Here is a 24,180-nt window from a genome sequence, read left to right on the forward strand (position 1 = left end):
GCCGAAGTCAGACATTCAACCGACTGAGCCACCCAGGTGCCCCAACACACCTTTGATTACCGATGAAGTTGAAATGTTTTCAGATGTTTATGAACCATTTCGTTTTTTTTTGAACTGTCCATTTTCTTTGCTGTACTAGGTATTTTTAAATACATAAATAATGAATTAGTGGAGAGGAGGTTAATCTAAAGCTCCTAAGTATGTGCCCCAGCCATTCCAAACTGGAGTTCTGCTTTACACGGGAGGAGCCAGAAGGTCAATCAGGTCTTTCTCTCTCCTCCCTGCCCCTTATGGCACGCAGTCAATCCCATCTTAAACTGCTATGCATGGATCTGAGCTGCTTAATATCTGATTTAATGTATTTGTTTCATAAACCCTTTCTTGATTAAGTATGATGCTTATTTTGGTTTACTGTTTTTCCTGGGTGCAAGGCCACATGGGAATGCAGGAGTAGCAGCAGCTAGTGAGATGGACCAACAACAGATTAAAATCTGCTTTGCTTTGCTTTATCTGTAAGGATCTGGAAGTCAACTTGCTGCCTCCAGCCTGCCCACTGACGACAAGTGGACTGTTGGGAGAAGCCCCTCCCATGTTAACAGTGGTGGCTTCCAATGACCCACGTGGAGTCCTCACCACTGTGGGCTGTGCAGCTCTTGCATGGGGGCTGTGAGCGGAGCCCAAGCACAAAATGAGTGGGTCCTCGCACCTCTCCCGTTTCTTTACCTTCACGATTTGGCCACGGTGGGCTCAGAAGGGGGCTATTGAGTAGCAGGTAGCTTTTTCTTTGTTTTTTGTTTTTTTAAAAAATGTTTATTTTTGATAGAGAGAGGGAGAGAGTGGGCGAGCGAGCACAGGCAGGGGAGCAGCAGAGAGAGAGGGAGACACAGAATCTGGAGCAGGGTCCAGGCTCTGAGCTGTCGGCACAGAGCCCGATGCGGGGCTCGAACCCAGGAACCCACGAACGGCGAGATCATGATCTGAGCCAAAGTCATATGCTCAACCGCCTGAGCCACCCAGGCGCCCCGGCAAGTAGATTTTTCTTAACCTGTGCTCTGAAGATTCTAATTACTCACACAAACCTGGATACGAAGCTGACATCAGCTTCCTTCAGAGTCACTTAGAAAATCTCAGTCAGCGTGAGTCCCTTCCCTTTCTGAGCTGACACCCTATACTTAGCAATTACAGTTAAGTGGCCACGCAGGCAGTGCTGGGGTACAGGAACACGCCAGGGTGAATTACACACCCTCCCTCCTGTCTAACCAGAGCCTACTGACTACCTGCTTCCTTCTTTCCCTCCTTGGATATTTATTTAGTGCTTCTTGTGTTAGGTGTAGTGGATGACCCAAATACATGCATGGCATATCCCCTGCTCTCAGTGAGCTTGTAGTGCAGTGGCGGAGACACACGAGGCCTATGGCTAACTATAAAATGAGAGGGAAAGTGACAATGACCGCAAGAGATAACGAAGAAAAAGCCACAGAGGCCCTTCCATGTAGTCCCACTTTCAGGCCTTTCCCTGAGGAGCCATCAGAGACTCAAAGCCATGGACACGGCCAAAAGCACTGAGCCAAAGCACAGTAGTGAATCCCAAGGCCCGTGTGCATTGCTGTCACACTTATACAGTGATATGTGATCACTCTAGAGACAACATACCCCCCAATCTCACAATTACCCTTGATGGGAGGTATCCCTTCCTACTTCATAATGTGTAGAAACTAGAAATAATTTCATTAACCAGAAAATATACTCATGTGCTAAACCTGTTCCTTAAAGAGGAGATTCTTCTTTCCAGCAACAGAGGGCATCTTGGTAGTGTCCACGTTTACGGTGTAGCTCCCAGGTCTGTGCCCCTGAAACTGTGTCCCTGCCAGGCCCTGGACACCTGACCACAGGGAGCAGTGGCCGACATTCTGTAATCTGTTCCACCCTTAGCTCTCGAACCTCTGCCTTGCCGCCGCTGCCCCTGACAGCAGCTGTCCTTTACCTGGCCAGCAGCCCTCTGGTTGTTGTGGACATCTACCTATTCGGGACTGACCTGAGCTAGAATGTGGCCATCAGGAGACACTCTCACCTAAGGACTCTGTTACCGGTGATATCGGAACAGGGAGCCCAGAGTTGAGGGTCAATTCCATGCACCTGTTCTGGTGTGTTTCTAAAACATTCAGTGTATAGAAGTCCTTTCATAGCTTCCCAAATAAATACTCATTTAATACGTAATTACTGAGCCTCCAGAATGTAGACACAGTCCTTCTCATGGAACTCACCACAACTTCCTGAAAGGGACAGATGCACCCCTTCCTTGAGAAAGTAAAGGCAGCCGGTGTGGCTCTGCAGGTGAGTGACAAGAGCAGAAGGTACAGCTGCTGGCCTTTTATATAACCTACCTAACAGGGCGAAACTACCGAGGAGACAGAAGGTTCTTGGCGAGGGTAAGGGACACTGAGAAAGGGCCACGAATGGAGGGGGGTGGGCCGACAGAAGTTAATAAATTAAGAAGCAAATGAAGAAGGAAGACGTGAATCTGGGTGTTTGTCTATGCATCCTGAAGACAGGAACCTTGTTTATCTTGTTCCTGGCTGCACCCCTGGTGCAGAGAACACTGCTCAGCAAGCAACAGGTGCTCAAAAGATACATTTTAAGCGAATGACTGTTGGGACAGTAAGAATCATGATGACAATAATAAGGAAATTGGCCACTATCAACTGAGCACCTACCCCGTGCCACACCTGTGCCAGGTGCTTGGCCAGACTAACCTGAATCCAACAACATGCGAAGCTGGCATTGTTCTCCTCGCTTCACTGATGAGGAATCGAGGAATTAGGAGGTAGACAGAGGTTCATAAAACACCCAAGGTCTCTTGCGCACAGATGGACTTAAATGCATACCAGTGTCTGTCCGGAGCCTGTGTTGTCCCTGCTGTGTCACTGCTTCTCAAGCATGAATGTACTAGTAACTCAGGCCCCGGGCCCTTCCAGATGACTGGGCCACTGTGGGGTCTCCTGCTGTCATCATGCTTAGTCATCAAGCCCAAGCAGCCCCACGGGAAGGAAGTGCAGGTGTGCCACAAGTGGGCCAGCATGAAGCGTGTTGACTGAAAGCGCCTTGTGTATCGAGGCCTGCTTGGCCCAGTGGTGCGAACGAGGCCACTGTGACACCTTCCGTCTCCATGTCCAGTGAACTCATTTCCGTGGCTTAGAGATACACCCGGTCTGAGGCAGCCATGTCAGAGATGCATTTACTAGTTTCAGAAAAGGTGGCTGTGAACCGTGGGTGGCTCAGTAAAACCGGTTGGTGACACTAGGAAAGCAATCCAAGCATGTCGCAATAATGGCCCGCAGCAGCTTCCTAGGACAAGACCATGCCACCTTCTCACCCAAACTTGGGTGATCAGAGCTCCTCGACCTCACTAAAATCTTTTATTCAAAAAAACCGTTAAAAATTCTCCCCTTAAGGGGCGCCTGGGTGGCTCGGTCGGTTGAGTGTCCGACTTCGGCTCAGGTCATGATCTCATGGTCTGTGGGTTCGAGCCCCGCGTCGGGCTCTGTGCTGACAGCTCAGAGCCTGGAGCCTGTTTCAGATTCTGTGTCTCCCTCTCTCTGTGACCCTCCCCCGTTCATGCTCGGTCTCTATCTCAAAAATAAATAAACGTTAAAAAAAAAAATTCTCCCCTTAAGACTTTCTCAGAACCTTCTCCCCATCTCTGTTTTTTTTTAAAGGCAGGTTGATAAGATACATAGCTACTATTATTTCTGAAAATTACTAAGACCTTAAAAGACTAGGGCCACATTCAGAACATCTATGCAACTTTGATCCTGTTGAGAAAATTACAATTGGGCACAGAGGTATTCTTAGAACCAGCACTTAAGCAAGTTTGTGTTTAGAATATGGTTAGAATATAGTTTGTTTTCAAGGCAAGTGGTTGCTAAATCTCCTTCCCTCTCTGTGAGAGTCTTCTCTGCCTCTAGACTCTTCCGTCTACAAATTGTCATCTTCATGGCATAGAGCTGTCTTTCCAGAACACAAGTCTGATTAGTTCGCTCACTTTATACAACCTACCAACTTCTTCTATATAGTGTATGTCAGGTGGCTATGGGATTTATCATCTGTCTGGGCCACTCCTGAGAGTTAAAGGGACAGCTCTATCAATTATTATGTTGGGGCAACAGGCCTAACCAGGCCTGTCCCTGGCAAGCGAGGATCTATGGTCATCCCACGAAGAAGGTGCCTGTCAGCTCTCCCTGACCCTTCCCCACCCACACCAGCTTCCCAGAGGTACCTGCCCTTCCTGCACTTCCCAGAAGCACACCTCAGCTCTGGTTAGCTTCTCTGCTGGATGAGTGAGTGTTCCTGCTCCCAGACCAGCTCCCAGAACAGCCTCACACATTCTCCGAGGCAGAGGTTGGGGGGGGGGGGGGAGGCATGCAGTTTTAATAAGCCTTTCCTGGATTATCAGTATTTGTATTTATACACACTTCCCTCTCTAGGTTGTGAGCTCCTAAAGGTCAGGGGACTGAAATCACCTTGTGGATACCCCCAGTGTATAAAGAAGGGTGTTTCATCTGTCTTAGGTGCTCAGTGAACGTTAGCTGATAATGAATGAACAAATTCCATGACTAGAGAATGTTGCCTTTCCAATAAATACAGAGTTCTGGGTTATAAATAAATGTTTATGACGATCGTGTTTTATTAAGAGTCACCGACTGTCTGGCTATCATGGAAACTTCAGTCGATTTCCACATACGTGAGTGTATGGAAAAATAATATATGAGTAATTTGTTTTCTCGGTGGTGAAGACGGTAACAGGCATATTTCATTTCCATTGTTCACTGGGGATCGTATTGCTCTGGGCCAAAATGCTGAACCTGCTGAGTGGTGACTAATGTCAGAAGTGCTCTGAGTTGTGTTGGGCCCAAGGGCACGCAGGGCTCCTAGCCTTTAACTCACATGTGGTGCTCTCAGACCCGCGACAAATTGCGGATCAGTGTTTGCTACAGAGAAGACACGGTGTGAATTCTTGTGTGGCCCTTCCCTATCCAACCTGTTTCTTACAGTGGTGAACACCCAAGAGAAGTGGAAGGAAACTCCCCGAAGAAGACTGAAAAATGTCACCTCCCACGGGGTGAGCAATGGAGTACACACCCAGCGGTGTGAATTCCCTGTCTCAGTAATGTTTTCCCTCTCCCAAAGCCTTAATCTTGAAGTGATGAGCAATGATTGGTAAACTCTTAAATCTAGAGAAATCTGCATTTCCAGTTACTTTACAGAGTGAGGAAGAAAATGCCCCTCAGTAGTCATCCCCTATGACAGCTTTTTGACTGGCGTTGATCCTTGGCACACCTAACTGCATATAGTAGAGAGGCAGAGAGTAAGATCTGTGAATAAAGGAGACATGAAAGGTCAGAGGTGAGTCTATGAAAGTGTCACAGGTGAGTCACTAGGTGGTGGCGGCTGTTCCCACAGCCCCTGAGAACCAGAAGAAACCACAGCACAGGGAATTTTGGTTTAGAAACAGGACAAAATTTCCTGAGTGGGATGTTTAAGATCATTAAATAAATCACCAAGGGAGCTGGAGGTCCTTTAAAACAGAGCAGTTACCAAGCAGTCAGGGATGAGTTCTGTTCAGGGATGAGTTCTGACCACTGCCTTGAACTCACAGGGATCATTAAGCTCTTCCCAAACCCACAGTCTCTCACGATACTCCATCAACTGCCAGTGAAAGATGAGCAGAACTCAGAACCAGAGGGGCCTCAAGAGGTTGTCTGACTGGCTCCCGTCAACCAGTATTTTTAGGGTTCACTAAGGACAAAAACCAGTAATACCTGGAGGTGCCATCATTTCACCTGTCTCTGACAGTCAAGAACTTGTCCTAATGTTGAGTCAAACTTTCTTGGTTGTAAGATGGGGACAAGACATGTAAACACTTATCCACAGTAAGCTAAGATCATAGCATTTTCTCAGGCTTTTCTAGGCTCTTCATGCTTCCAAAGCCATTGCTGGAAAGTTCAAGAAAATCTAAAAGACTGGGTGAAATCTGACTTTGACATGACTGCTCTGTACCCAGGTGGATTCTACAATGCCAAGTTTTGGGGTCTGAGGTATTAAATATTAAAAATTTTTTGTTTTAATGTTTTTATTTGTTTATGAGAGAGAGAGAGGAGAGAGAGAGAAAGAGAAAGAGCACGAGTGAGGTAGGGACAGAGAGAGAGGGAGACACAGAGAGCAGGCTCCAGGCTCTGAGCTGTCAGCACAGAGGCCAATGCGGGGCTCGAACTCATGGACTGTCAGATCATGACCTGAGCCGCAGTAGGGCACTCAACCAACTGAACCACTCAGGTGCCCCAATATTGAGGAGTTAGGGATGGAACATGGATGGAATTTTTACACATTTCTGCTTCTCTCTCTCCCTCTCTCTCTCTCTCTCTCTCAGCCATAGCTAAGCTTCCAAGAATGCAAGCCACAGGGGGCACAGCTCTGTTGCTGGGGAGGTAAGGGAAAGAAGTAACATACTTTTTACCCTAGGCTCCAGGGAGGACAGGGTCTGGGAGGTGGAAGGTGGGGCAGAAGGAGAATCAGAAGTCACAGCAGTAAACAGGCTAAGAGGATGGAGGGAAAAGGGAGTAAAAACACACAGAAGAACTTCTCCTGAAAGTAACCCCAACCACTTGGAGGAGGCCTTGGAAAGATCTTTCTCCCGCTCCTGCTACAGTAGGTGAGTCAGCAGGACGCGTGCTAGCTGGGATGGAGAATGAATGCAAAGGGGTGGGAGGGGGTAGGGACCTGCTGGGAAGGTAGGTCATTGCCAATGAACTGACCACAGGTTTCTAGCTAAAACATATACTTGCAGCCCCCACCCAGCCCTCCCTCAGCTGTCACCTTCTCAGCACCTATCCCTATGGCTGCCGTCCTTCTGGTCCTTCTGACTGGCTCCTTCAGCAAGCCTTTCTTCCTTGCCTGGAGCTCTCTGTTCCATCAAGGTTGCCAAATGGCCTAGAAAAACCGCAAAGGCTGGGAGAGACTGGGGTGGTTCTCTAGAAGGCGAAAGAGGACAGGGAATTTTTTTTATGTTTATTTATGTTTGAGAGAGCAGGAGTGGGGGAGGGGCAGAGAGACAGGGAGACACAGAATCCAAAGCAAGACCCAGGCTATGAGCTTTCAGCACAGAGCCTGACGTGGGGCTCGAACTCACGTGAGATAAAGACCTGAGCCAAAGTCGGACGCTTAACCGACTGAGCTACCCAGGCGCCCCTAAATGCAAATTAAATTAAAAAAAAATGTTTATTTATTTTAAGGGAGAGACAAAGAGCCTGAGTGCAAGTAGGGGACAGACGGAGAGGGATGGAGAGAGTGAATCCCAATCCCAAGCTGACAGCACAGAACCCAACGAGGGGTTCGAACCCATGAAACTGTGAGATCACGATCTGAGCCGAAACCAAGAGTCAGTCGCCTACCTGGCTGAGCCACCCAGGAGCCTCTCAAATTAAATTAAATTAGAAATGTTCAAACTCCTACAGGTCAAGAAAGGAACTGACAACTAACCTTTTCTTTTGCCACCTGCTGGCACATTTTAACGTGGAAAATTCTTGGTATTATTTTGACAAAATAAGACTTTTAACATCCTCCCCCCACCAACCTACCGCCGTTCAATTAATTTGGGGGAATCGAAAAGCACTTCCATTCCACATGCAGAAAATCTGACGCTGTTGAAGCGACTGAAATCATTACCCTTTTATTCTTTAACAAAGTAACCCACGCAGAGGACTGGAAAAACCCCACAAAACTAAAAGCAACAGTCCCTTGACCCGCTGCTCCTTTCTTTGGTGCTTGTTTCAAATCGCTTCTATTTCTAGTTCTTCAATCACTGAATAATATGCTTAGGCTGTTCTTTCTGACTTTATCAGGTTTAGATGTTAGCCTCTGTCTTCCTTTCATGGCAGATCTGCATTTCTATCACTTGGAAGCCCCTCTCTCCTCCTCATCTATACCTTCATCAATACAGCTCTATCACTCTTGATCATCTTTATTACTTTAAATAACAGATGTATCCTTTTCACTTTATTCTGTCAAGAAACCATTTCTTTCTGGCTCACCATGTGAAGTAAGGATATCGGCATCTAGCTCTTCCTTTTAGCGCTTCTGGCTTCCCTCCAGCTCCTGCCTCCTGTCAGCTGTACTTTCATATGCTTGGGGGCTGAGAAGAATGCTTCTTTTGTGACATCTCCCGGCATGGGCTCTTGACTGTACCTCCAAAAGGTGCTTCTGTCTCAGACACCCCTCTCTCAGTCAGTGCTACCCCAGCTACCAGGGGCTCCGGCCAGGTATCAGTCCTGTGGTCCCCTTCCGTCTCACGTGAGCCCTGTCATTCTCACTGTGCCCACTGCTAACATGCTAGTGCAGGTGACCACCTTTGATGTTCCGGACCAGCCATGCCCTTGTCCCTGCTACAGTCCATCCTCTACAAAATGGCCGGGGTGATTTTCTTTCCTGAAACATAAATCAGCTCACATTGCTCCCCTTGCTAAAAAAATAGTCTCTCTCCCTGCAACCCCCTCACTGTTGCCCACAAGACCTTAAGTGATCTGCCCTGGGCTATCTCTAACTTCCATTCCCTGCCCTCCCCCCTCAGGCACACTGCTCCAGCAGGACTGGCCCTTATCTTTTGACCATCACAGAGAATTCCAGTTTTAGGATGTTTGCTGCTGCTTGGGAGAACCCCCGGTCTTTTCCCTGTCATTATTTAAATCCTAACTGGAGCATCCCTCCTTCTGAGAGGTCTTTCATGACAGCAGAGAAACCTCCTGACCCCAGCTATGCTCTATCATCATGTTATCCTTCTTCTTCATGGACTCGAGACATTATTTTACTGATTTATGTGTGTTTATTGTTTACCTCCCTTCCTAGAATGTGAGTGCTGAGGGCTACTTTGTTCACTGCCTGCATCCCGGTCACCTAGAAGAATGAGCCTGGAATATAAAAAGCATTAAAAAGATTCATTATTACCAACTCGTGTTTTGGTAAGGTCTCTATGCTTTGTGTAAGATTAAGTTCAAAAGCTGGAAATCAAGCAGTGTTTTATTATTGCAACCATGTATTATTCATTACTTAATGGAGTGCGTAAGTAATGTCCCCAAATACATTCTCTCTTAAACTCCACCTGCCCCACCCCCCATTTACAAATTGCCTTTTCTCTTTCATGATCTAGTTTTTATGGTTAGATAAAACCCTCTGAATCCCCCTTTCCCTAGGTACCATTCATTGAAGTCCTCTACCTCCTTGCTCTGAGCTACACTGATTCCATACCTGCCACTTGGACTTTATTTCCCTCCTGATTTGGACCTACTACCTCTCGGCTCTCATCTCTTCCTGCTTCTTCTTTTATTACCATAGTTTGTTGGAATACATCTTCAGAACATTTCCTAAGAAAGGGTGTATGAAAAGTCCCTGTTTGTCCGATTGTGTTTTTTCCCTTTCTCACCTTTTCCTTTCTTTTTCTTTATTAAAGATTTTATTTTTAAGTAATGCCTACACCCTACCTGGGGCTCGAACTCACAGCCCTGAGATCAGGGGTCACAGGGTCACAAGGGTCTACTGACTGAGCCAGCCAGGTGCCCCCTGTTTTCTTTCTTTCTTTCTTTGCTTGCTTGCTTGCTTCCTTCCTTCCAACTTCACACTGGACTGACACTTCCCTGCTGGGTAAAGAATTATCTGGTTTGACAACACTTTCTCCTCAGGGCTTTAAAGACAATTTTCCATTGTCTTTTGGCACTCACTATAAGGGGAGAGAATTCACATGTCCACACTTTTAGGTATAATTCCAGTCTCAATTAAGACTTCGCACAAAAGATGTTTACAGTAGACAGAGGGAACACAATTGTATCAGTCCTGGCAAGGAATGGTTGCTCAGACTGGTGCATACAAGACAAAATTACGTCAGGTTAGCAAATTTAACTGACTCTGTTTGAGTTATAGTATGTTAAGCAAAGAAACTCAGTTTGATTCCTTCCAAATGTAGGCACTGCGTCTACACATTGTTCTCTTGATCAGGCTACCTACCATCCTGCGTCGTTCCTAATACTTTTCTTAGCAAACCTCTTCTTTCCAGTACTCCCAGTTCACTTTCATGCCCTTTGGCACAAGTGCAACTGCTTTTCGTTACCCATTTGCACACTTGGTGTGGTAAGGAACGGGGTCTGGCTTACTGCTGTATCTCTGGCACCTAACTAACCTAGAGAAGGCCTGGCATTTTTGAGCCGGGGCTCATTGTCATAGGCTGGGGAAATGAAAGCAAAGGCATACAAGGTGAGCTGCTGTTGAAGCCCAGAGAAAGTCAAGACACTTACCCTTCTCGAGCTTTTTAGGCCCCTGGTCCTAACATAAAGGCAGTGGCTCTGAGAGATCATGAGCTTTGGAGTTGGAGAACTTGAATCTGACTCTGCATTGCCACTTATCAGCTGTGTCATCTTGGGTAAATCATTTATATGTTCTGCTTTTATTTATTTTTAAATTTTAATTCATTTATGTGTTTGGAACCCCACTTTCCTCCTGTAAAATGGGGTAAGTACATATACTTTGTTGTAGAGGAACTTTGAGGATTAAATCACATACTTTATATAAATAAACTGGCACAACAGTAGGATCTTTTTTAAAAAATTTTTTTTAAAGTTTATTTATTTTTGAGAGAGACAGAGACAGAATGCGAGTGGGTTAGGGGCAGAGAGAGAGGGAGACACAGAATTGGAAGCAGGCTCCAGGCTCCGAGCCGTCAGCACAGAGCCCGACGCGGGGCTCAAACTCATGAGCTGTGAGATCATGACCTGAGCCAAAGTTGGACGCTGAACCGACTGAGCCACCCAGGTGCCCCCACAATAGTAGGATCTTAAGAAGCAGTTGTTGCTATTATTGATACAAATAAAAGCCATAAAAAGTGGACACATAGAAGTCAAACCTAAAGCACTAATTTGGATGAAAAATCCAGTCCATATTCTGTGAAATAAGACTAAGCATGACAAAAATATTCTAGAGTAAAACTGAAATAATTAACAAGTATCTAAATGATCTGAGGTTCCTTTCGGTCCAGACCAAATGTCCTTCATGTTTCCTGTGGCTCTGCCCCTACAGCCATCGACTGATCTGGTCTATGTAGCTCCGTCCATTAAAAAATCATTAGGCAGAAGCCTCAAGCTACCAAGTCTTACATTCGATTTCTTTTGTATCCTTTTACTTAGTGATGAACATTTTGAGTAAAAGGTAGAAATTAATAAGGTGTTATTGTAAGTTTTACACTTATAATATGCTTTGATTACACAAGATTAAATATACATGTGGTGTGAATGCATACAACACGGGAAGTGACTGTTGGGGTGATTTACAGATATCGACCTCATTATTTTAGTCCTATTGGATGTGGTGAGTGCTCTGTCTGCCCAGGGGCTTCCTCTTTCCATCCCATTCCCTCCAGGTGGTCTTCCCTCTATTACCTTTTTAGGGTTCCTGTTCCTTTCCTTTGGAGCTTGCCCAGATGGCTGCCCCTTGGGGAGATGACAGCTAGCCTGAAGGATCCGGAATGAACTCATCACACAGACTGGAGGATTCCCAGGCCGCCTCTCTGCTCAACTACCCCGAGTGGCAGCCAGCCCAGAGTGTGTTCACGTACCCACAGCAATGGAAAAGAGAAGAGGACTTTTGAAAAGGTAGGTTCCCGTTATGCTTAACCTCAAGGAAGCGTCGTTTTATTTTGGTTTGTGGTCAATCAATGCCCTCCCCTGAGAGACGCGGCAACAGGGGAGGTGCAGAAACAAGGCAGGCAGGAACCTCAAAGCCACAAAAAGCCTTACATTTGATTCCTTTCTGCCTACTAAAGGGAATCCACTAATAGAATAAGAGAACAAAATTGCAATACACTTAGCTTGCTGCCAGGTAGATCAGGGGTGAGGCAAGGAGAAGGAAGAGGAAGCATGTCAAGCATCTGTTTTCTCAAATGTGCAAGACAAAGAACAGCATGGAACCGGCAAGCTTGCCACTCTGCTCTATTTGCTATTTGAGTTCCAAGGACTGGAACTGATGGCAAAGTTTTGAAGCTTTATATTTAAAGGAACGTGGGTCCCCTGACCCTCTTACCCCTCTGTCCAGGATGGACACAACACAGGACAGCCGCTTTAGGAATCTGCATTAGCCACCTGCCAAGGCTTCCTGAGGACAATGTGATGTTCTAACTCTAATCTTTTATATAATAAAGGTGGAAGAGTTTTCTCAATGGTACAAAACTCTAAAGAAAATTCGGTAACATATCAAAGACACCTCACACCCTGTTCAGGATATCAAAATCACTTATCGGACTAAATATGATGGTAGTCCGTGTGCCTAAGAAGTGTGCTTCTACAAGTTAGTATCCGTATTTTCTCAATCTGATAAACATCAGCTTTGATTTATTACTGCTGCTCCTTTAAAAAGAGTCAGTGACTCAGAGCAGAGATAATGTGCAATATCTAATAGTTAATCAAGACTTGTCAGGTGCTCGGATGTTTATTTTATACCTTTCATTTTGCCAAAGGTGTCCTTTCAGGTTTGAGTTCTGTTCTTCTGAACAGATGGCTATCATGTAACTAACAATGCTGAGTTTATTTACCAAGGATTTGTGGTCTAGTCACAAAAAAGTGAATATGATTGACCTTCCACTGGTGACAGGTGAAAACAGAGCCTAAATAAGAGGCCAGCAGATGGAAATCTGAACATTCAGAAAGAGGTTTCAAAGAGACCCTAGAGTCGGTTGTTAGAATGCTTCGGTTTATAAAACATAAGAAATGCTTGGCAGAAATTGTATATAAGAAGGTAACAGACTATGGCTTTGAAATTTCATATACATAAAATAAGTTACTTGGTGAAAATATTTCCCTTTGTTAGTGGTCCTAAGTTCTTTTTTCAACCACATGAGAGGTCCAATAAGCTGCCATCAAATGACAGGCGGTTCCACGGGTAGCGAGTCTCAAGGCTATCAGAATCCCGGTGTGCACAGGGTTTAAGAACTGCACCCTGGTCTTCTCAGGACCCCCAACTACTTCCCAATGACAGAATTACTGCTTTTATGACCAGCAGAGTAACAACTGTAGAACTTTGCCCACCCGGGAATCGGGATTAGCCAGCTGAGTTTAGAACACATCTGCAACTGGTTTCAGGTTCTTACACCACACACGCCAGGAACTGGTCTTTTTGAAAATGTATGGTACAAAAAAAATTAAACTTTTGAGTTTAAAACCATAGAATTTCACATAGAAAGAGAAGATAATATTTTAAAGATCAGACTATACTCCATTCAATCTTATTATTATTTTTTAATAACTTGGCTTTTGCCCCCAGTGCTTTACTAACGGCACTTCCAAAGGCCACCAAGTCAAATGGACTTTTCTGGGGCTTAATCCCCTTTGCTGGTGAGGCATCTGGCCATGTTGCTCCTCTTCTTTCCAAGAGATGACTTCACCCAACCTCCTTCTACCCTGCTGACCTCCCACCCATGACACCCAGGAGTTGCCTCGGGTTCCAACCTGGTCCCTCTTTTCAGTCTGCATGTTCTCCTTGGTGACTTCTTCCAGCTCTGGCATCAATTCAAACTCATTAAACTGCCTTCCAGTCTTTGATGATCTGGTCATTCTTCCACACCTTTCTGGTAGTATTTCTTTTCTTTTAAAATGTTTACTTATTTATTTTGAGAGAGGGGGAGAGGGAGAGAGGCAGAGAAGGCTGGAGAGAGAGAGAGAGAGAGGGAGAGAGAGAGGGAGAGAGAGAGAGAGAGAGAGAGAGAGAGAGAGAATATATATATCCCAAGCAGGCTCTGGGCTTTGAGCATGGAACCCGACTCGGGCTTGATCTCAAGAACTGTGAGATCATGACCTGAGCTGAAATCAAGAGTCAGAGTCATGACTGAGCTCCCCCAGGAGCACCCTTTCTGCTAGTGTTTCTTGCCACTCCCATCCACACAGCCTCTCACGCCGCCACACGGGACTACTTCTCACTGTTCTCAGACAGGACCCACGTGCTTTCAAATATTTCCTTTATGGCTTTGTTTATGCTTTCTTCTACCCAAAATACACTGCCCCATCTCATCTGCACATCCCTCCCTAGGCCCCAGATCCCAGGCCCACGTTTGTTAACTGCGTTATTGACATATCACTGATATGATAAACTCCACATATTTCAAGTATGTAACCTGACTAGTTTTGAGGTGTGTGTATACCTGTGAAAGTATCACCACACTCAACATACCCATCACCTCCAAAAAAAGTTTTCCAGTGCTCCTTTGCAATCCTGTCTTCCTGCCCCTCCCCACTCACTCTCTTTTCCTAGACAACCACTAATCTGGTTCCTGTTACTATAATTTGTATTTCCTAGATTTTATATCAATGAAGTCATAGTATGTACACTTTTCAGGTGGACTTCCTTCACCAAGCATTTGTTTTGAAATGAATTTTGAAATTCACCCATGCGGTAGTGTGGTTGCACAGTTCATGTTTTTCATTTCTGAGTAGGGGTCGCCTAGATGGACCACACTTTACTTATCCATTCACCTGCTAATGGACGTTTGGATTTTTCCTTGGTATTTGGTTGCTACAAATAAAGCTGCTGTGAACATTTGTGTGTAAGTCTTTATGTGGACATTTGCTTTCATTTCTCTTGGTGAAATACCTCACAGTGGCATGACTTGAAATACATGGCAGGCATGTGTTTAAACTAAAAAAAAAAAAACACTGCCAAATTATTTCCCAAAGTGATACAATAAAGGTGACAATATAAATTATTCAATTAATACAAATTTCCCAAATGGACAGTACAGTTATCCAAAAATTGTTCAATAGCGCCAAATCCTATCTTAGGGAGAAAGCATTCAGTCTTTCATTATTAAATATAGTAGCTTTAGATCTTTCATAGATGCCCTTTATCAGATTAAGGAGGTTACTTCTATTGTTAGTTGGCTGGAGTTTTTATCAGAAATGAGTGTTGAATCTTGTCAAGTGCTTTTTCTGCATCTACTGAAATATCTGATGGTTTTTCCTTTTAGTTTTATTTATATGGTAAATTACATACATTGATTTTTACATCTCCATTTCCAATGAATACTGCTGTAGTTGTCTTTCCTTATCATATTTGCTTCTGGTTTTGGTATCAGGGTAAGGCTGGCCTCACAGGATGAGTTGGGAAGTATCCCCTCAATTTTCTGGAAGAGTCTGTACCGAACTTGTATAATTTCTTTCATAAGAATATAGAATTCACACCGGTGAAGCCATCTGGACTTGGAGTTTTCTTTGTGGGAAAGTTTTAATTACTAATTTAACTTAAGAGGCACAGAACTATTCTGGTTATTTATTTCCTCTTGTGTGACCTTGGGAAGTTTGTTCCTTGCAAGGAATTTGTCCATAAGTCATCAGACTTACGGGCATAAAATATTAATAAAGATATTCCTGGTTATCTTTTTAATATCTACAGAATCAGCATGCATGTCTCATCTTGGTATTGGTAATTAGTGTCTTCAGTTCTTCCTCATTACCTGACTAGATGCTTATCAATTTTATTTTGGTCTCATTGATATTTGCTCTTGTTTTTCTGTTTTCTGTCTCATTGATTTCGGCTCTGATCTTTCTTATTGTGTTTCTTCTGTTTGCTTTGGTCTAATTCGCTCTTATTTTTTCTAGTTACTTGAAATGGAAGCTGAGGTTACTTATTTGAGACCTTTCTTCTTTTCTATTCTAGGTATTTAGTGCTATAAATTTCCACCTGAGTGTTCTTTGAGCAGCATTACACAAATGTTGATATGCTGTGTTTTTATCTTAATGCAGTTCAAAATGCTTTCTATCCATCCTTTTAATTACCTCTTTCACCCCTGGGTTACTTTGAAGTGTGTTATTTAGCTTCCAATTATTTAGGGATTTAGCAGAGATCTTTTCGTTATTATTTCATTATGGCTGGGATCTATGAATCCATTATATTAATTGTGACCTGTGTCATGGTCCAGACAGAATGGCAGATATGTCTGGAAAGAATGTGGGTTCTGATGCTGTTAGGTAGAATGCTCTATAAATGCTAATTAGGACAATTTGGTTGATAGTGTTCTTCAGGTTTTCTATATGCTTTCTGTTGATTTGTTCTATCAGTTATTGAGAGAGGGGTATTGAACTTGGATTTGTCCATTTTCCCCTGCAGTTCTACCAGTTTTTGCTCCCTGTATTTTGAAACTCTTATTAGAGGCATAAACATTTAGGTTTGTTATATTCTCTTCATGAATTGACCCAATATTACTTTGTTACTGCTATTTTTTAAACTCATAATTGTCTTTTAAAAAGAATTAAATAACAAGGAAAGAATCTGATATATTTACTCATGTAGCACTTATTTCTAATGACCTTTATTCATTTGTGGAGATCTATATTTCCATGTGCTATATATAATTTATTTGTTTATTTATTTTTTATTTTAGAGAGAAAGAGTGAGAGCAGGTGAGAGGGGCAGGAGAGAGAGAGAGAGAGAGAGAGAGAGAGAGAAGACAGAATCCATGCCAGTGTGGAGCCAGGTGCAGGGCTTGATCCCAGGACTCTGGGATCATGACCTGACCTGAAATCAAGAGTTAGATGTTCAACCAACTGAGTCACCCAGGTGCTCCAAACTTTTTTTTAAGTTTTTTTTTTTTTTTTTTTTGAGAGAGAGAGAGAGAGAATATGAATGAATGAATGGGGGAGGGGCAGAGAGAGAAGGAGACAGAGAATCCCAAGCAGGCTCTGCACTAGCAGCACAGAGCCCTACGTGGGGCTCAAACTCACAAACTGTGAGATCATGACCAAGAGTCAGATGTTTAACCTGTTGAGCCACCCAGGTGCCCTCCATGTGCTCTATTTTTATTCTGCCTAATGGACAAAGTCTTCAATTCATCTTCATTTTGAAAGGTAGTATTGCTCGGTATAGAATTGTAGGTTGACAGTTTTTTCCATTGGTATTTCCATTGGAAAGATGTTGTTCTGGGGTGCGTGGCTGGCTCAGTTGGTAGATCATGCAACTCTTAATCTCAGGGTCATGGGTTTGAGCCCCATATTGGGTGTAGAGATTACTAAAAAAATAAACTTAAAAACCAAGAAGATGTTGGTCCATTGTTTTCTCGCTTTCATTGTAACTAATGAGAAATCTGCGATATCTTTATCTTTTTTCCTTTGTACATACTATGTCCTTTTCCTCTGGCAGCTTTTAATATTTAATTTTTTACTATTGGTTTTGGGCAATCTGTGATATGCCTTGGTGTAGTTTCTTCATGATTTCTTGCATGTAACTTTTAGAATCTGTGGGTTTATAAAGTTTTTATTAAATTTGGAAAATTTTCAGCCATTATTTCTTCAAATTTTTTTCAGACTTCCCCTCCTTTGGTGGGGACTTCATTTACACATGAAGTTGTTCCACAGTTCACTGGTGATCTATTTCTTTTCCAAAAAATTTCTCTTTCTTGCCTGTGTTTCATTTTGGATGGTTTCTACTGCTGGGTCTTCAAGTTCACTAGTCTTTATTTCTGCAATGCCTAATATGCTGTTAAGTCCATCCAGTGTATTTTCATGTCTAACACTGTAGTTTTCACTTCTGGAAGTTTGATTTGGGTCTTTTTGGATACCTTCTGTGTCTTCAACTGTTATAATGCAGTGATAATAACCATTTTAATAGCCTTGTTGGCTATTTCTAACATCTGTGGCAATTCTGAGTTGGTTTTGATTGATTTTTCTTCTCATATTGGGTTGTATTTTTCTGCTTTCCTGCAGGCCTGCTATTTTGATTGAATGCCAGATATTGTGAAATTTACCTACTTACATGCTGGATAATTTTGTATTCCTTTAAATATACTTGAGCTTTTTCTGGGCTGAAATTATTTGGAAACAATTTGATCTTTTTTTTTTTAAGTTTTTATTCATTTTTTTAAAGTAACCTCTATACCCAACATGGGGTGTGAATTCCCCACCCTGAGATCAAGAGTTGCAGTCTCTACTGAATGAGCCAGGCAGATGCCACTAATTTGTTCTTTTGGGGTCTTGCTTTTAAGATTTGTTAGAGGAGGGGCACCTGGGTGGCTCATTCAGTTAAGTGTCCAAATTTGGCCATCATGATCTCGTGGTTCATGAGTTCCAGCCCTGCATCGGGCTCTCTGCTGTCACTGAGGAACTTGCTTCAGATCCTCTGTTCCCCTCTCTGTCCCTCCCCTGATCACATTCTCCCTCTCTCTCTCTCTCTCTCTCTTTCTCTCTCTCTCTCTCAATAAATAAATAAATAAATAAATAAATAAATGAATGAATGAATAAATAAATAAAATAAAACTTAAACACAACAAAAGGCTTTATCAGGGGAAGCCAGAGCAGTGTTAAATCTAGGGCTAATTATTCCCTAGTACTGAAACAAGACCCTTCTGCATGCTATATGCAATGCCCTGTTAATCATGAAGTTTTCCAGTCTTGCTACTGGGGACTGGCACTACTCCTCATTCTCTGTGAGTGCCAGGCATGATCACTGTTGACATTTTTGCATTATTCTTTTTTTCTCAGGTAGTTTTCTAATACACATGCACTGATCAGTGTTCAGATGAATACTTAACAGGAATCCCTGCAGATTTCCCAAGTTCTCTGTGTAGCTGTATCCTCTGTTACCCTGTCTTGCAAACTTCAGTGGCCTTGGTCTCCCAATCCCCAGGTTCCACAATGGTTCCCCCTCCGTGTGCCATGGCCTGGATATTCTCTCAAGGCAGTAAGCTGGGGCAACTGCAGGGTTCATCTCATTTGCTTGTTGTCTCTCATAAATCATTATCCTTTACTGTCTGATATCCAGTGTCTTGGAAACTCCTGTTTTATTTACTTTGTCTGTTTAGAGCTATAATCAGAAAGGATAGTAAATCTCATCCTTGTTATTCCATTTTGGCTAGAAGTGGAAGTCTGCCACTTTTTTTTTAAAATAATTTTTTAAAATTTATTTATTTTTGAGAGACAGAGCACAAGAAGGGGAGGGGCAAAGAGAGAGGGAGACACAGAATCCGAAGCAGGCTCCAGGCTCTACGCTGTCAGCACAGACCCCGATGTGGGGCTTGAACTCAAGAACTGAGAGATCATGACCTGAGCCGAAGTTGGAGGCTTAAGTGACTGAACCACCCAGGCGCCCTGGGAAGTCTGCCACTTTTAACTTAGAGATCTCTGTGTAAGCCTAATACAAATTCCACTTCTCTTTGATGAAGTTTTCCCAGAACATTTTCCCCATGTCTTACTCCTGTCAATATACTCTGACTTTAAAGTGCTTTAAGCCACTTTCTTTAAACTTCTACAAACTTATTACCAGTTATACACTTGTCTCCTTTGATAGATCACCAACTTCTTGATGGGAGGAGTTTGGTCTTTGTATCCCCATGTGTGAAGATGATATCTGATGTGTGACTGAGCCTCAAGAAATATTTTTTCCCTGTTTGTTGGTGCTGGCTAACCAGCACTGACTTTCATTTTATTTTTACCATCTTAGCCATTTGTAAATGTACAGTTCAGTACTATGAAGTTTATTTACAGTGCTGTGAAACACTGCCAGAACTTTCTCATCATTATGCAAATAGAAATATATATGTTTTTAACTGAATGAACAACGTGGTGCAGACCTTTAATTTTACAGATAAGCCAGTAACAAAAAAGTTCGATCTGCTCAAGAGCTTATAGCTAGCTGATGGCAGACCTAGGCCAGGAGACACACTGTCTGTTTCCTGTCAAACATGCATTTCTTCTATGTCTGTTAACTCACTGCATATGCTAAACACAAGGACCAAGAACTGTTCTGCATCAAAGAAGCCTCAGATGTGGAAAGCCAGAAGTTACTAATTCTGAATGGCATAATTTAGCTAGGCTGGGCTTGACTTTTTCCCCCCCATTTCTTTTGGTCAGCAAGGAATAGAATATCTCTTAACAACTTGTTCCCTGATTTTTTTTTTTTTTATGACAAGGAGTTCTCTGAGCCATCATCTAGTCCTATAAAGTTGCTTTCCTTTTCCATTTCGTACAAAATTTCTTTTCTGTTTACAACCTCAGTCGGATTCTTTTCATTTTGTATGATATCTCTAGGCCTGACACCTCTCCTCCTAAGACCAGGATATAACTCCTTGCTTCATTTGGTAATGAATTCTATCTTACCAAGGATGGTGTGTGGATCAAGCTGATTTTTTTTTTCTCCACTATGAAAATTTTATGTGAATCTACTGGTTACTAGCTGCTTTGTTTCTGGAAGAAAAGATATCCTAAAATAATCTCATAACTTTTAAATATATATATTTTTTGGTTTTCACATTTAAAATGACAATTATAGAAAATGAGCCATTCCATAATTTTTGAGACAAGTTACAAAGGAGTCTGAGCCTTTCTTATTACTACTGCTCTTCACAGATCTCATGACTAAGGAGACATATGTTTGGTCCAGGAGCTCTTGCACAAAGGGTGCACATGGGTTCTTCTGGATTCCTTTCCACATAGCACCTGTTCGTAGTTAGGACCCACTTCTCAGCCTCTAAGCTGGGAGCCGGCTTATGCACACAGCCTCTCGTTGTAGTTTTGAAGTCTTTTACTCATTCTGCAGTTGCTGATCTGAGCAGGAATCCCTACATTTTGCACCCCTGTCAGCTTACTGACAAGGAGAGTCTGAAATTACTTGGAGTTCTTTTGTTGTTAAAAATAAGTTAACAAAAAGCTGCAACCCCCAGCATACAGTGTATCCATGGCTCTTCTGGTAGCTCTTTTAGTTGATTTAATATCCTGAATACCCATTCACTTCTGTCCCTAGACGTATGACATTGCTTAGAGCTGTAATCCTGTAGCCAGTACAAGGAAAGAGGTGTTCATTCATAAAGGGAAGGAGACTGTAACGGAGTTCTTCCTTTCTTTCATATACAAGGAGGGCTAAGTTACCATCTTCTGGCAGGCAAGAGTATACATCAGTGGGGAAGGGCTTAGAGCGTCCTACAGCCAGGGGGCCCCAGCGGCCAGCCTCAGTGTCCAGGAGTCCCCAGCGGGAGCCCGCTGAGTGCCGGCCACTATTCCAAACACCAGGGCAACTGGTGTGAACAGCTCAAGTACAGTTCCTGCTAACTTGGGGGCTTATATTCTAGCTGGAACGCATGTGATAAAGAAAGAAGTAAAGGTATAGTGCCAGAAGGAGATGAGAGCCGTGGGGAACAGTTAAGTAGGGCTGGGGGCAGGGAGCATGGGGTGGGGGGTGGGGGCGAACTGTTATTCTCTACCAAGATGGGCAGGGAAGGCCTGATGGGATGACAAGGGAGTAGAGGTGAAGGATGTCCCTGTCAGAGGCCTGTGGTTGAGTAATACTTCCAGTTTCTAATACTATGGAAAGTGGGCATTTCTCTCTGTGTCTTCCTGTGTATCTCTATTGGGGACACTGAGGATGGGAAATTGTGGTCACTCACTTTTCTCTCACCATAAATCAGATGTTTTTGATAATTATAATTTTAACTGGCCCCAATACTCCATGAAGGAGATGCACTATAATTTAATTAACAAATCATTTACAGTTAGCTATCTACATTGTTTTCACCTATTGTATTTTCATTTGTTTTACACTTTTAGTTGTTATATACACTGCTGTGATTAGAAACCAGGCATCTCAGGAAAGCAGTTTGGGAATGCAGAGGAAGGGCCATGAGAACACGTATTTGGGGTCCAGGACAGAGGAGAGGGAGACACACATGGGAGCGGCGGGCAGGCAGTGAGCAGTGACTGTTGGATGAGAAGGGCCAGGAGCAGAGGCCTTTGACTTCCTCTACCTCAGGTCAAGAGGCCTCATTTCCCCTGGCCCCCTGCCTGTGCTTCCCGGGACAAACCAATGGCCTGCTTATTGGTCTGAGTCTACTCTTGAGTTAAAAGAACAGAAGCAATGATGTTCTTTAAAAAAAATTTTTAATGTTTAATTTTTGAGAGAGAGGGTGGGGGGGAAAGGGTCAGAGAGAGAGAGAGAGAGAGAGAGAGAAAGAGAGAGAGACAGACAGACAGAATGCGAAGCAGGCTCTAGGCTCCGAGCTGTCAGCACAGAGGCTGACGCGGGGCTTGAACCCGTGAACCGTTGAGTTCAGGACCTGAGCCGAAGTTGTATGCTTAACCGACTGAGCGACCCAGATGCCCCTGCAATGGTGTTTTTTAAGTTAAGCAGATATTACAGATACTGCTAAACAAACAAACAAAAAAAACCCCCAAAAAACAAGAAGCAGATGGCACTGACTTCAGGTTTTCATCCACAAAAACAAAACAGGAAAAATAAGTTTCTATGCTTATGAGTTGGGGTTATAATTGAGGTTTCCAGCATCCAGACAGGCAAATGCCTGGACAGCTGCTTAGGGCAGATGGGTCCTTTGACAGCTTAATATCATTGAGTTTCTGGTGACTCTGCAGTCAGGGCAGCCAACGTGAGACCATCTGTTTACTAGTGGGCAGAAAAGCTCACGACCAGCAGGTAGCCACTGCTGAGGATGAGACACAAACCCAAAACCGAGTCAGCCATTTAATAACCTCTGCAAAGCAAACTGTCCTGGCGGGCCGCTGGCACCACCACCAGAGACAAGGGCTACGTGCTTACAAAACACGACCATACGGAACGAGGATATGCCCAGAGGTTTTAGGTTTGTAACTTTTTTTATTTTTATCTTTTTTTACTTAAAAAAATATGGGGTGCCTGGGTGGCCCAGTCAGTTGAGCATTCAACTTTGGCTCAGGTCATGATCTCAGAGTTCATGGCTTTGAGCCCTGCGTTGGGCTCTGTGCTGACAGCTCAGAGCCCGGAGTCTGCTTTGGATTCTGTGTCTCCCTCTCTGTCTGCCCTTCCCCTGCTCACGCTCTTGTCTCTCTCTCTCTCTCTCTCTCTCTCAAAAATAAACATTAGAAAAAAAAATTTTTTTTTTGAGTATAGTTGACATGATGTTACAGTTGGTTTCAGTTGTGTCCCAAGAGGTGTTATTTGGGTTTATTTCAAAGTATTCAAATGCCATAAGATAGATCATTCACTCAGAAAGCTTTTTTGTTCTTTTGTACTTTTCTAAATGGGAAAAGAGAATATCCAGGAATTCAGGCCTATATAATAGGCCTAAAAACTAGCTGTCATTTGTTTATTATTAAAAATGAAAAAATTTTTTAGATAAGTAACACATATATTTAATTGCAAAAGGTTTACAAGGAAAAATAAATAAATCTCCCACCTACCTTTCTCCTAGTACCCTATCTCCCCTCTTTCCCTCCAGAGATAACATTGTTACCCATTTCCTGCATATCTTTCCAGAAATTGTCTATAATATACATAATCACGTATGTATGGATATATATATATATACACACACATATAAATGTATACAGATATGTCCTTATAACTTTCTTATTGGCTATATTTAAAATGAACAAAGCCATATTAAAGCCTCTGAGAAGAACCACAGTAAAGAAGCCTGTTTAACTTCATTAGCATATCTACCGGTATCTGACTTTGGGTCCCCTCCCCTCCCCTTTGGCATAATTTCTGATTTGTGGAACAGGGCCAGGACTTGAATGGTATGGCTGTATCAGGTGTTTCTGGATGGCATCTACCCTGGTTGGTCTGTGCTTGAGCTGTCCTTTTTTTTTTTTTTTTTTTTTTTAATGTAAAGTTTATTCTTATATTTTTCTTTTTTATTCATCTGCCTTTTCTTATTTTCTTTGCTCCTTAGTTTCATATTGCCTATGCACAGTTTTCTTGCTCTTTTCTTTCTGGTTTATTATTTGCTTTGAGCGGGGCAGCTATTTGCTGAAATGCAGTTGTTTTTTTTTAAGTTTACTTATTTATTTATTTTGAGGGAGGGAGGGAGGGAGGGGGAGAGAGAGAGAGAGAGAGAGAGAATGAATCAAGAGGTGGGGGTGGGATGGGTGGGAGAGAGAATCCCAAGCAGGCTCCGCACTGCCAGTGCAGAGCCCCATGTAAGGCTGGATCTCATGAACCGCGAGATCATGACTTGAGCCGATGCCAAGAATCAGACACCTGACCGACTGAGCCACCAGGCACCTCTGAAATGCAGTTCTTGAAGAGGTGAGGGCACCATGTACGGCTGTCCTATAGCTTCCTTTCAGGATGTGAACTCACATCACCCTCTCTCCAAACTGCAGTATCATCTGCATGAGGCCACTT

The 24,180-nt window shown here is 43.3% G+C and overlaps 1 protein-coding gene across 1 annotated transcript in view; it reads right to left on the reverse strand.

Moving 5' to 3' along the window:
- MYO1D (myosin ID) overlaps positions 1-24,180 on the reverse strand; it is a 357,670-nt gene that overhangs the window by 57,727 nt on the left and 275,763 nt on the right. The gene's annotated exons all lie outside the window — the stretch shown is intronic.

The sequence above is a fragment of the Panthera leo genome, chromosome E1 (assembly GCF_018350215.1).
Source record: "Panthera leo isolate Ple1 chromosome E1, P.leo_Ple1_pat1.1, whole genome shotgun sequence".
Lineage (NCBI taxonomy): Eukaryota > Metazoa > Chordata > Mammalia > Carnivora > Felidae > Panthera > Panthera leo.